General features: G+C 37.5%; 1 non-coding gene across 1 annotated transcript; it reads left to right on the top strand.

Annotated features, from left to right (window-relative positions):
* The first annotated feature begins 9414 nt into the window (after nucleotides 1-9414).
* On the top strand, nucleotides 9415-9486 carry TRNAT-CGU. The gene has a single exon. It is a non-coding gene; the product is annotated as a tRNA-Thr (tRNA).
* The last annotated feature ends 260 nt before the right edge of the window (nucleotides 9487-9746 follow it).

Raw genomic sequence — 9746 nt, 5'->3', positions numbered from 1 at the left:
AATTATGAGGGAAGAATTTAACTGCATCCAAAGGGACATTAAGTGTAAGTGTAAGAAATCCACTGTAGCTATGCCAGGTAATATTGAGAACACTGAATTTTGTATAGCAATGCTCTGGATTAAATAGCTAGGTTTTATGTGTATATCAGACAGTTATTTGTATACTCTTTTAACTTTGTATAGCCTATTTTTGTGAACAGAGGGGAACAGTGGTCTTCAGATGAGATTACTATAATGGAAATAATAAATATCCTAATTTGTGTTTGAGGATATTTGTTAGCTCATTGAATCCGTTATCTCAGTATATTAGAACAGTTTGAGGAAGTAGAAGAGTTTAATAAATGCTGTTGTGCACTATGATCCTGCAAGCATCTCTGCAAAAATAGTCCCAATGCTCTCAACAAAAGATATTTTTAGGATCAGACTGAGTTGCAGGGGACAGTACTGACAGGACAACCATCATTCCTTAATGAATACTTCATTGAACAGCTTTGTCTACCACTACATAACATCAGGGAAGCTAAACAGAGAAGGTGCTTGGTGAGAATCCGAAATAGCACACACTTGTAGAAAATAATAAAAGGCTAATAAGCAGTATCAGGATGTACTGCTTTGTGATAAGAAGGCATATTTCATATGTGAAACAGATAACAGCAAAAACAAAGCTCTTACCTCACAACACAGGACATGAAAATATTTTTAAGCCCTTATAAAAGCAGTTGGAGAAACAAACAAAAATGCAAATAGAAGTAAAATCTTGGTAATTCTATGGTTGTCTCTCAGGTAATAGCTGTTGAATGTTGCCATATATGATGTAGGCTGATAATAAAACATTAAATTGAAATTATGTCCTATTAAGGAATTTCTGAATTAAGATGAAAGGAAACAGCCCCCTGTTTCCTGAACAGCAGAAATGTCTTATGTTTTCTAGTCTGAAAACTGATCCTGCTGCAGAATTCCTTCCTCACCACGAACCTTCAAAAATTAAGTTTTGTAGGAACTAATAAAAAAATGCCCTGAAGCTTTTGCTTGCTTCTTACAGTAATTATATGTATCAGTTTCAAAACAGTAATGAAAACAGAAAGTAGCTGTTAACTATTTAGCAACCTGTAACACATTTAAAAGAAAAAAATCCAAACACAACACAATCATGCTAACATCAAACAAAATGCCCTTGTCAGACAGTGTTGGGGAATTAACTGAAAATTTATGTGTCCAGATACACAATGCAGTTTGGTTTACTAATATTACACAATTCCATTGGCTTCAGATAAAATAGTGAACTATATAATTTATTCAGGGTTTAAACTAGCATTATGTGTTTGCATCATATCAGTTATCAGCACTTTAATTCATTATATATCTATAATGGTTTTACAGGCCAGGATTTACTTTAATCTGAAACAAAGTACAGGAAAACAATATGGAGGTTTTCATAACAAAAGATGAAGTTGAAAGACATATTTCCTCATTCCTTCTTGCTGTGCCTACAGTACTTGAGTACAATATTACATATGGACTGTCTGCCTTAAATTTTGATGGTATAGGACTCTTCAACAACATTGAACAAATATATTCAACATTTTGCATTCCTTTTCCTCATGTTATCTTGGGAGCTAATACTCTGAGATACTAAGTGCCCTCAGCTGTTAAGAGAATAAGAACTAAAGACTCTTGGTCTGATATGAATGAATGAATGAAATCTAGTGTTCTGCAGTACTGTCAAATTATTATGTGTGATACACCAGACATCATACCACATGTGTGGTTAGAGTTACCCCTTTTTGACCCTGCCTTCTGATTAAATAAGAGGCAAGTAAATTAATTTTTAGAGGACAAATTAACTTAGAGCAACTGTACTGTCATTTTTGATGTGCATGTAAATAGAGCTTGAAGCTGACAAAGTCATCTTGCTACAAAATTATCCTTATTGGCAGTGTAGAATGTTAATGAATCCATAGGAATCTATGTGCAGAAATAAACCCAAACAGTTCAGATGTGTTGTTATCAGTATGGTATAGCTTTTTACTTTAAAAGTCTATTTGAAAAAAATAAATAAATTACAAAATTAAGGGATCATTTTAGTTTTTAAAGTACAAATACTCTAGACTAGGAAATGTGTGATTACTTTTTTGTACATTTCAGAATTATGTGTATTAAACCTTATATATAATGGTTTGCTTTAGACTTTGTTCTGAAATGTGGTATCTTTGCCATAGTTATATATGCCTGTTATGGCAGAATTTTTGCTTAGACTTCTGTGTGTGCATGTTTTACATGACAGTTTTTGTAACACCAATACAATTCATCTTAGAAATTTAATCATGACTGTGCAGTTTGGCTGTACAGAACTGAATATATTTCTCATTAAGAGAACAGTTGCAAAAGGAATGCACTGGCACTAAATTTGCCATCTAATGCTTGCAATATACCAGTGGAACACATCCTATCAAATGTGCTGTTAGTAGGACCTTCAAAGTAATGAAGAATATACCATTTTATCTGTTTGAAAATGAAAAGTTGATGTTTACACTGCCAGACACAGAGAGAGCTCAGACATGTTTTACAAGGTTCATGTTAATCAAGAGGAATCACATCCTGTGTTTAATGCAGAAATGGTATTTGTTATGCACTCCTAGTGCCATTCAGCATTAATTAAGGCATGTTCGTTTACACGCAGAATTTTGTTTAACATGATAATAGTTAAGAAATCATTGTCATAAATTCAGCAGTTCTCTCTGAGAATAAAATGAATTTATGGCAGTTGTTCTCTACAGAAATTCATAGTCTAATCCAGCAACGTGGGCTTGCAGAATTAGACCTTTAAAAAGCTGAGGCCACAGCTGTTAGAAATATTCACTACTTAATACTGAAATTTCTTTCAAAAGTATTTCTAAATTCACTAACAGGAGTTAGGCTCAAGGAAGCAGGTGATCAAAACAGAAGTTTCAATATTAAAACTTTTATGTTACGTAATCTCAAACATTTAGATGCCAGAAAAGTGTAGGCACTTTAATTAGAAGCCAAACACAAGCTGCTGAACTGCTTTCAAGGCAGAGAAAATGCAATCACAGAATACATGTAACTGGAAGGGCATTATGTAACCAAAACACAGCAAAGCTCACCGGTGTAAACAGTTATTTGGGTGGCATCTTCAGTGTAATATAAACTTAAAGCAAATTCTATTAAAACTGGAAACAAAATTTCTTCCACCTATCTCTAGTAAATGTTCCGTTAAAACTCTTTAAATTGTGCTTTATTGAATTCTCTTTTGATGACTTCTAGACCATCCTACAGATGGCGTTTTATGCAAGATACGTGGAATGGAGTTGCCTGTGGCTTATTCATGGCCAATAAAGAGCATCCATTAAAACCTGAAGTGATCTCAAATATTCCTTTTATACCAGTTTGCTAGGAATAAATATAAAGTGCAAAAAAAAGAGACAGGTACATCATTCTGTAGTGTCCAGTACTGAATATAAAGACTAAGTTAAAAATGCATAAATGTATTTGTAGAAATCTAGCCAAAAAAGCCATTCTAGCTATGAGAGCAAATTCTCAATAAAAAGCAGGGAACGGTTAATAAGTATATAATCACACTATTTTTATAAAAAATACAGTTCAGATATTCAAAAGACAGCCTAAAATAAATTATAATAATATAAACATTTAAATAGGAACCAAAGCATTGCCATTTATATTGCCAAAGGAGGCACTTTGTATTTTGAAGCATAGGAAATTAAATCCCCTAAAGTATTATCCATACTTTTTTTAAAATCAAGGATGTAGATATTTTCAAAGCTGTTTTTGATGTTTAACAGTACAGATTTGTTTTTGTTGTTTGAGAAATTTGTATTAAGTAATAGCACAGGCTTTTTTCCAGATAGGAATTTTCTTCACAGTACTGCTTGCAGTAGAAATAATGCTAACCCTAAGAGGTGTTTCTCTTCTTTTTTTCATAGTCATAATTATGTCTTAGCATCTCATTTTCTGAAAAGAAGAAGATAGACATCTGTCTCTAGGGCCCTCTTTATTTAAGCACTACTTTACTAAATGCAAATTATGGCAATCGGGGCGTCAGTTTATGTATTGCCTTTCTACAAGAAACCATGATGCCTTTGTATTTGCTGTTTGCACCCCTAAAATCATTTCCATATGTTTGAATGCCATATGTTTTGCACATTGTATTGTATATATGTAATGCATACTGTATTTTTATATGTGTACTACATTTATCAAATATTTTGTACATAGTGGCAATATTGTAGCTACTGAGGAAATGTTTGATATTTCAGCATTTTTGCTAAGTGTCTCAAATAAAAAAGAAAAACTGTGTTCATTTGTCTGTGCTTACTACTTAAAAGTGAAAAATACAATTAATAATCAACAAAAATTCTGACTCTTAGGAGTAAGAACCATTTGGCCTATGCTCTAAGTATCTTTCTCACTAAAAGGAAAAATAATGAGATCTGCACTTTGACAAACTCCAAGAGCAATGGTTTATCTTCAAAATCAGAGCCAAACCTGTAAGAATAGAAATTTCCTGGACCCTCAATATTTAGGTTTGCATGTTTTGTTTTGGGGTTTTTTTAAGCAATACTACAGTATTAATTCCTTTTCTGTTTTTTATTCATTGCTCAAGAAAAGGTACTTTTAGTACCTTTAGGAAAAGCTACTTTAGAAGAAGTACTGTTTAGTACTTTTGTCATTAAAAAATCCTAATACGCACAAGTGTAACTATCTTGCATAACACACAGGTAAAATGTGTAGTATACTTCAATATATTTTAAATTAAGTGACTTTGTAAGAATTAAAACTATTGTAATCAATGACTCTTTTATATAGCTCATGACCAATATAGTTCTTATTTTGTATTTTGCCACCGTATCTTCATGATGCATTGGCCAAGTACAGTTGCATAGGGGTACTAAAGAGAGCACTGAACAAGCACTAGTTAAACCATCCCCATCAAAAACTGATCAAAACTGCAGATGCTGTGGTAAGAGTTGTGAAAATATAGTATGATTCTCATACATATTTTTGTAAGCCACAGAGAGCCAAGTCTCTAGCAAAATTCTCAAAGGCTAATCTCTTGCATTGTTCCACATCTTTTGCTGGTGCAGAGAGGAACACTGATGTCATGCATAAAAGCAACAGCATGGGACATAGGGGGTTCCTAGTACTGTTGTGACAGTCAGTGTCAAGGTGGAAATGGAAGAAGGAAAAACCTAGAGTTTCCTTCTCCAAGTGAGACATCTTTTCAGGAAAGGAAAAAGAGCAACTCAAAATACCAAATAAACAAGGCATTCAAGAGAGGTGCATGTTGTTACTGCAAACCTCTCATGTCATTGCCCTGGGACAGACTGATTGGGATGATTCCACTGAGCTGCTCGGATCAGGCCACACAGATACATCTCTCAGAAAGCTGCCTGTGCTAGCAGGCAAGCTGCTGAACATTCCCCAGATAGTTTTACCTCATTTGTAAGTCAAATGCAACATTTTGTTCACTTATGCAAATGAACCTTTAAAGCCTCTCAGAGTGAAGTAAAAAAATATTAAAATATCATTGCAGATTACTGGGTGTATTTCACCTTGCAATACAGACTTCTGCTCCTAACTGAGTTACACTGGCACAGATACAAAACTAATACCCACTTAGGTTTATATGGGCATTCTTATAAGCTACAAAATATTGCAATTCTTTTTCATTTTTTGCAGTACTAGTTATGAATTTACCAAGAAAGTAGATAGCGTTTGTATCACACTTTTTGAATAGAGGCTACCTGTAATCCTCTATCAATAAAAATCGATTTCTAAAATAACAAGTACAATGAATAAGGTGATTCTGTGATAAATTAAGGGATATTTTAGAATTATCATAAGGTAAAGAAAGAATTAGAAAATAACTTTTGATTTATACAAGATTACACCCACTTTCATTCATGACTTTGCTGAATTCTTCCAAGGTTTTTAAGATTTGCATTTGTATTCTGCTCAGCTTGTGTTCTACACATCTCTGTGCTCATCTTCATGAGAATTAGCTATGAGATGTTCAATATGCACAGAGTTTCTTTTGATGCTGAAGCTGCTTAATTTAAATATTTACTGTTACACTTTACTACTGTTACAGGCCCCAGACGAGATCACCCACCCTTTCCTTCTTAAAGTCTGTTCTACTCTTTACATCAGAACTCAGCCAAGTACAACAAAACCCATAAAGTAGTAAGTAGTACCCATAAAACTTAACAAATTCAAATTTCGTAATATGTCCTGTAAATTCCATAAATTTAACCATTCTGAAGTTGGTATGCTACATATGCCACAAACTTACCTTCAGATACAGTACACACCAAGCAGAAACACTGCCAGCTGGCAATGTGGGGTGTTGATTATTTTATAAAAAACAAGAAATATAAACACATAACCCTCCTCCCTAAACTTTGTTCATATTAGTATTACGATGTGAACACCAAGACAAGGAGGACTGAAGAAGCTTGGGATTGTGCTGAATTAACTTTTTCCACAAGCTAAAATCTGTTTTTCAATAAAACCTGAATGCATTAAATCATATTCTACAAATACCCGTCATGACATTTGTCTTTACTCTGTACAATATTAAATGCTATATACTCTTGCCTGTTAGCTGCTTGTGTATTATACAAATGTTGCTAAAGTGACATATTGCTTAGGATATTTTTACTATCTGAAGTCAGTGATATTTCCTTGATAACAAGGAAGTCACACACCTTTCCCCACACCCCATACTACAGTCTTCATCCCCACCAAGACGTTCCTACAAGAGAATCAAACTAACAAATTAGAGGAGCATTCAAGATGTAACAGCTAGAGGGTTTGTTTTTTTTCCTTTAAGTATTTATCAACAAATTAATAGATTAAGAGACATATGTCTCTTCACATAAAAAATTACCTGAAGAAGAGTCTCCAGTCTTCTCTGCAGAACAAGGGCTGCAGGGGCACTCTACACACATGGCATTGTTCTTGAATCTCTCCAAGACAACTGCTGTTGATTGAAATTTAAAATAGTGAACATCAACTTTCATAAAGGTATGAGACAGTCTAAACTTAAGTAACTGATAACTGAGGAGCATTCCAGCTACCCCATAGCAAGTCTTTCTAAATTCAGGGGTTTTTTGTGCACTAAAACACAGATGGAAGCCCTCTCCTAAAGCAACATCTCCCTCTAATAAGAGTGAGGCATAAGTAAGGAAGAAAAAAACATGGTGATTATCTTATTCCGCAAAATCTCTGACATTATCTTTTCAGCATAAAGTCTTCTAAAGATTTTCCTCTAGGAAATTAATGTTCTGTTTTCAAAAAGATTTTTTTCAGAAGAGAATACTGCATAAAAAATAAGGGCTTTCAGACAGAGCTCAAGCAAGGGTAATGACCAGCATAAAAGATACTTTCACAGGAAAAGTATCCAGATCTCAAAATAAACCACAAGCAATTACACTTCTAAAAGTCAAAGTTATGTTTTCAGTTATATAAAATATTGTCTTGATACCTCAGCTTACCATTAAAGAGCATTTAATTTAGATAGATAATAACATTTTTTCCAGACCCATTAAGTCTCCAGGATAAGAGAGTAGCGAACATATTTTAGAGCAAATCAATTATTTCCTCTTCATCTGACTCAGAAGATCTTCATAGTTTCAAATTGAACTTTCAATTTCCCCATCTAGTTAAGGAAAAACTGTAGCATTAGAATTGGCTATTTCTGATGCCATTTATTAAAAATGTAGTGTATTCATAGAAATACAACTGAGGAATTCCACATATAATTCAAATAGTCCTCTGTGCTTTTCCCCATCTCAGAATTACTTCTCAGCTCACAAAGATACAGAAAAGAATAAAAAAAACACAGCTCTGAGTTGCACAGGAACTGTGGTGACAAGTATGACACATAAAAGAGCATATTTTGCAACAAGCTGGTAGGCCAGAAATGGAAGGATGTCAGTGAAACATGATTTATTAAATTCTAATTCCTTTCTGCTACCAGTTTAGTAATACTAGGAGTTACTCCTCTACATTCAGCTAAGATAACTGGCCTTCTGAGACCACTCCTTATCATAAAAATTACAGGTGTGAGATCTGAATGAGGAAGTTTCCACTCCTATACATCATTACACTTTTGAAGAGTTGCTGTGATCACAGTGATCAAGAAAAAAAGCAGAATGCAAGTGCTGGCTACCATTCTGGCTTTCCAATCCTCCATAATCCAGTAACAGTATGTCCTTTGATGCCAGCAATGAACAAGACCAGCAGAAAACTCCAGCAAGCGCTTGGGTTGGCCAGGCCATCAGTTAGGTCCATAAGGACTGGAAAACCAGAATTGATCACCTTTGAGAGAGCTATCCCACGGCAGTAGCAAACACACTTAACATGGCCTATCCAGTAAGGTAATTTAAATTAGACACCTTTCACTGCAGGTGAAGCTAATTCGAATTGCTCTGCTTGCTGGAGCAGAGACAACCACAGAGCTACCACAAAGAAGCTGACAAATGGCAGCTTTCAAAGAACTGAAATGTATTCATACAGTCAGGCCATCAGCCTTGAGTCTTCCTCATGCCAGTTCAAGTAACATCCCCAAAGGATACAGACGTATTAATCTTCTAGCACACCTGCATTACAGCACCACCAGGTCAGTAACTCTGCTCTCAGCCTTTACAAAGGTACCTCTGTTAACTTGTTTACACGCTTCTGTCACTAACAAACGAAGAATAACGAAGCTGGTAATGGCTGGGAGGAGCACACCCCGCGGGTCAACAAACAAAAAGCTCCTTTCGTCTAGAAAGGCTGAACTTAACTTGGGTGTCCAGCAAGTTTCTGAGGGAATTCAAAGGGATCTCCACAACGTGCGGCAAAAGACAAACTGCCAGCATGGTTCCGGGTCACACCTGGAAATATTTAGGAGACCAAATCTAGAAAAATATGTATAGCACCTTTTTTGCGTCTCACATTAAGGTCTTCATGGGACAAATACCAGGCACTTTAGCGAGTTTAATGCAATATTTACCATTTAATTATCCGAATGCTTTGCTCTTCTGCTTCTCTCCTCAGAGGCGGGAAGCTCCGCTCCCGCTTCCGAGCGGCTCTCCGTGCTGTGAGAACCCCGCACCGCTGCCGGCGCACGGTAACCTGGCGGGTGCCGCCTCCTGGCACACAGACACGTCCCAGCCCGCGGCGGCACCGCAGCCCCCGCCCAGCTCCCGGGAGCAGGGGAGGAGGCGCTGCCTTCACGGAGGGACGGGACAAGTCCCCGTCGCTCCCGCGGGGCTTTCCTCAGCCTCCCGCCCGGGCTCAGCGGGAACTTCTCTCAGGCGCGGGGAGGGGCGGGGAGCGCGCGGGGGCGCGGCCAGCGATAGAACAGCGGCGGGATCGACAGATAACGCAGGCGCGGTGGCCAAGTGGTAAGGCGTCGGTCTCGTAAACCGAAGATCACGGGTTCGAACCCCGTCCGTGCCTTCGCGGGCCCCGCGCCAGCAGCGAGGGAGAATTCCCGATCCCTTTTTAGGGGAAAGCGGCGGGAGCTTCGCGCCTCCCCCTGCTTGGCGACAGCCAAGATGAACGGAGTGGCCGCCTGGCAGCGGCGGGGATGGCGGGGCGAACCAAGAGGGTGGGCCCGAGGGAGCAGCGGGCAGGGCGGCTCCGCGCTCCGCGCACGGGCTGCACCTGCTGCCCGGGCCGCAGCCGGGCTGGCCCCTCCCGCCTCAGCAAAACCACTG

The sequence above is a fragment of the Chaetura pelagica genome, unplaced genomic scaffold (assembly GCF_000747805.2).
Source record: "Chaetura pelagica isolate M959 unplaced genomic scaffold, ChaPel_1.0 scaffold138, whole genome shotgun sequence".
Lineage (NCBI taxonomy): Eukaryota > Metazoa > Chordata > Aves > Apodiformes > Apodidae > Chaetura > Chaetura pelagica.
The sequence above is the reverse complement of the archived record's forward strand: the minus strand, read 5'-3'. Positions and strand labels throughout refer to the sequence as shown.